This window comes from Gastrolobium bilobum, unplaced genomic scaffold (genome assembly GCF_033153095.1).
Source record: "Gastrolobium bilobum isolate Gb01-03AN ecotype WA unplaced genomic scaffold, APGP_CSIRO_Gbil_v1 utg1891, whole genome shotgun sequence".
Taxonomy (NCBI): domain Eukaryota; kingdom Viridiplantae; phylum Streptophyta; class Magnoliopsida; order Fabales; family Fabaceae; genus Gastrolobium; species Gastrolobium bilobum.
Window position 1 is genome coordinate 353024 of NW_026899025.1, and position 4724 is coordinate 357747.

General features: G+C 40.2%; 1 non-coding gene across 1 annotated transcript; it reads left to right on the forward strand.

Annotated features, from left to right (window-relative positions):
• The first annotated feature begins 1688 nt into the window (after positions 1 to 1688).
• On the forward strand, positions 1689 to 1794 carry LOC133286352 (small nucleolar RNA R71). Its single transcript, XR_009748113.1, has one exon. It is a non-coding gene; the product is annotated as a small nucleolar RNA R71 (small nucleolar RNA).
• Positions 1795 to 4724: the final 2930 nt, after the last annotated feature.

Consider the following 4724-nt stretch of genomic DNA (forward strand, 5'->3'; position numbering starts at 1 on the left):
CAAGAACTTCTAACGCTACATTCTTTCCTTCCTTAACAGGAACACTCTCATGCACCTCAAGTTCTTCATCAATCTCTTGACTAGAAGATTTTTCTTCTTTCCCCAGTTGCTCTAAAACATCAAGTTTAAAACAATCGCCTTTGTCAGAAGATTGTTTCATAGAGTCAAAGACATTGATGGTAATTGTCTCATAATTCATCCTTAACTCAAGCTTTCCATTTTCAACATCAATCATGGCCCGAGCAGTGGCCAAGAAAGGTCTACCCAGCAAAAGAGGCATCTCAGTTCCCCTTTCCATGTCTAACACTACAAAATCTGCCAGAAAGATGAACTTGTCCACTTTCACAAGAACATCTTCAATTATACCACTAGGTTTCCTTAAAGATTTGTCAGCGAGTTGCAAGGAAACCTTAGTAGGTTTAAGCTCAGATACCCCCAACGATTTATACACGGACAAGGGCATCAGATTTATGCTTGCCCCAAGATCACGCAAGGCTTTGCCGACATCAGTATTACCGATAGCAATTGGAATGTTGAAGCTCCCTGGATCATGATGCTTAGGCGGGAACTTCTTTGTAATAATAGCACTACACTCCTCAGTGAGTGTCACTGTTTGGCCTTCCTAAAACTTGTGTTTTCTTGACAAAAGGTCCTTCATAAACTTGGAATATTTGGGTGTATTAGCCAAGGCTTCAGCAAATGGAATATTAATGTGAAGCTTTCTGAATAAATCCAGGAACCTTTCATAATGTTGCTTCTGGGCATCTTTCTTGAATCTTTCCGGATAAGGTTCCATGGCTCTCATGTACTCAGGTTTCAACTGGCTTCACCACTTCAGCAGATTTCTTAATTTCTTTTTCAGATTTTCCTGCAGGATCCAGCTTCTCTTCAACCTCCGGAGATGGCAGTACTTTACCACTTCTGGTTGTGATGACCATACAATCTTCCCTCAGATTAGTAACTGTGTTACTAGGGATGGTACCTGGAGTTCTATCAGCAATTTGCTTAGCCAGTTGGCCAATCTGATTCTCTAAATTTCTGATAGATTCATTTGTATTTTTGGTATTGGCCCTAGTCTCCTCCATGAAAGCACTATAATGTTGAGCCATTTTTCCAACCAACATCTCCAAATCAGAAGGTTCCTTGGTTTGGATTGGTGGAGGCTGCAAGTAGTTGTTTGAATTGAAACAAGACCTGTGCCTTGAATCTTCCGTTGATAATTACTACCTCCAGCAGCAAAATTTTGACCTCTTTGAACATTTTGCTGCTGAGGTCTCTGATCATACCAAATGCCATTCACTTGCAGTTGTTGAGGTGAATCCGAAGCCAGCAAAGAAAAACATTCATTAGATTCATAGTTTCCCTGGCAATATTCACATACAGCAGCAACAATTTGAGCCTGAACACCAGCAAGCTGCATCTTGTCAAGCCTTGAGGTCAAGTTTTCTATCTGCTGAGATAATAATTTGTTTTCAGCCAGCACCACATCATTACCTTCCAGATGAAGGATACCTTTCTTAGGCTTGGATGACAAGCCTTCATTCTCATTCGCAGCCATCCTTTTGATCAACTCAAGAGTCTCATTTTCTCTTAGGGATTTGATCGTGCCACCTGCTGCACCATTCAACACCATCCTCACCTCAGGTTTTCAACCATTGAAGAAGATTCTAACCTGATCACCAGCAGTCAAGTTATAATGAGGATACCTCTTCATTAAATCCTTGAACCGGCTCCATGCTGCACACATTGATTCACCCTCATATTGAGTAAAATTGGTGATATCATTCACCATCTGGTTGTACCTCTCCATCGAGAAGAACTTAGCAAAGAACTTCTGAGACAAATCATCCCATGTAGAAATGCTTGCTGCAGGCTGCCTTTCCAACCAACTAAGAGCCTTTCCCTTAAGAGAAAAAGGGAACAACCTCAACTGGATTGCATCATTCGACACCTGAGGGTGTTTGGTTGAGTCACAGATCCTCAAGAATATGTCAATAAATCGGTGAGGATCTTCACTCTCCTCTCCTCCAAACTGAGCTCTCTCCACCAATTGAATATTGGAAGACTTGAGCTCCCAATTGTTGTTGGCAACATTAGGCTGAACAATACTCGCATTGGGCCTGTTGAACGATGGAATTAGGATAGTATCCATGAGTGGATTATCTTCTTTATTGTTCCCTACCATTGTGTGTGTTTCTTCAGACAGAATTCCTAACTCGTTGAATGCAAGCTTCTTCCGAGCAAGTTTTCTGTATCTCTTTTCAGTCTTTGTAATCTCCAAATCAAGTGGAAATTCTGGCTTTTTACCTCGCATACAACTCAGAAAAGAGATTAGTAGCACTGTTCAAATATCACAAAGAAATCAAAAATAAAAATAAAATCCAATCTTAAAGATCAAAATTAATAGATATAAGAAACGCCAATCCCCGGCAACGGCGCCAAAAACTTGATGCTCACCGGCAAGTATACCGATCGCACAAGTAATACAGTGATAAGAAAAGTATCGTCTACACAGGGATTAGGCTCGAATATCAAATAATCGTGTGCTTTTAGAATGGAAGGATTCAAAAAGGTTGTGACAAATATTGTCGGTTTGAGTAAAAATGAGAACTTTAAAAGAAAAGACTTATTTTTGGCTTTTTGTTTATGAGAAAAAAAACAGAGATTGATTTTTGTAAATATGAGAAAACATTGTAGCTAGAGTACACTCACTGAATGATTCCCACTTCTTACTTTGGATTGATTTACAATACTTATTTATATAATTACTCAGATAAATTATTATCTAAAAATATTTAATAGTTAACCCTCAATTCCTTGCAAGGTTAACCCTTTAACCCCAATTCCTTGCAATGTTCCTCATGGCCTTAAGCAATGAACTCAATAATTTAAGCATCTGCAATTAAATATACATCTATTCCTAGCATGCATATAAATTGTTATCCTACCCCCTTTCAAGGTCAAATCCTCAATATTCCTATCTAGAGTTCTAACCCTCAAATTATCATCAACTATTAGATTGATCAGTTCTAATAAAGAAAATATAAAATACGCACAGGGTAGAAATAAAGATAATTTATATAAACGAGTAAATGTAAACCAATCCGTCGTAACAAGGGTTCACATAAGGTTTGTGACCTTAACTACAATAAAAAGACCTAGCCAACCATTATCATGGCTAAATATTCAATATTCATAAACTTGGTAATTAAAAGAAGAAGAAGATGATGAAATAGAACCCTCTCTGAGCACCGCTGTCGTCTCTCTTCAATAGAATAGGATTCCATCCCTAATTCTGTCATGATGATCCTATTTATAAGCCTCGCTTCTTTCTTCCAAAATTGCTCTTCAGAAAATACGGTGTATCTTTCCCGCAACCCGGCGCCAGTTGGCGCCGGTGTAGCGCAAGTTGGCGTCGCGCCTCTGTCCATTTGTAAAAGTTGGGCCTGCTTTCTCGTAAACCAGCGCCACTAGGCGCCGTGCCACTGCCTATTCGTGAAATTCTTCAAGGAACCGGCGCCAGTTGGTGCCACTTGCAAAGCTCTGCTGCGAAATTCGTAAACTGGCGCGGGTCCGCGTCAGTGTGGCGCCAGTTCGCACCATAGTGCTTGAATTTGTAGTGTGCTACACCCGTGTGGAGTCGTGTCAATAGGCTTTTTATAATTTTGTAATTTTTACTTTTTTACCTGTATAAACACAACCAATAGGTGAGAAATATCATTGACATAGAAAGAATCAATATAATAAGTAAATATGTATTTAAATTTCTCTTTTATGACTCAGTTTTTATCAAATTAAACTTAGAAAACCACATCTTCCAGAGGCACATCACATATGCTGTTGAAATGGTAATTCGGTATCTGTCTAACCCCGGCAAAGAGCACTGAGAAGGAGTGAAGTGGATCTTTAAGTATCTCCGAGGTACGACGAACTTATGTCTCCGATTTGGAGAAGACAAAGTCGAGTTGCTAGGCTACTGAGATTCTGATTTAGGGGGAGATTCCGACTCGAGGAAGTCGACAACAGGATACATGATGAGATTTGCCGGAGGAGCTATCTCTTGGCAATCAAGACTTCAGAAATATGTTGCACTATCGACAACTGAGGCTGAGTACATTGCCGCTACTGAGACAAGCAAAGAGATGTTGTGGATGAAGAAGTTCCTCATGGAACTCGGCCATGATCAAGACAAGTATGAGATGGGTTGTGACAATCAAAGCACAATCCACCTTGCGTAGAATTCGACCTATCACTTCCGCACTAAGCACATTGATATGAGGTATCACTGGATCCAGGATGTGGTGGAAGGTGGAGAGCTCGAACTCGTCAAAGTGTACACTAACCAAAATTAGTCTGACATGATGACGAAGCCAGTAACAGCAAGAAAATTTGAAGACTACTGTGAAATAGCTGGGTTGATGCTGAAGTCGACGCATTGAAGTCGGCGGGGGAAATTTGTTGGGCTTCCTCCTTCAATGCTAAGCCCAAGCCCATAGAGGGGTTTGCTAAAAACCCTAAACCCTAGATCTCACCTCCTCTATATATTCATTACCAAGAAGATGTCGTTGTGGATCTCCATGTTCACATTGCCGATGATGACATACATTGGAATCTTGTTGACACTATGACTGAATTGTAGACAATCCTGATACATTTGGTAGATAAGGATGAAACTGAGGAAAATGAACAAGAAATATTGTCTTCGCCCGAGCCAAAACTTGACG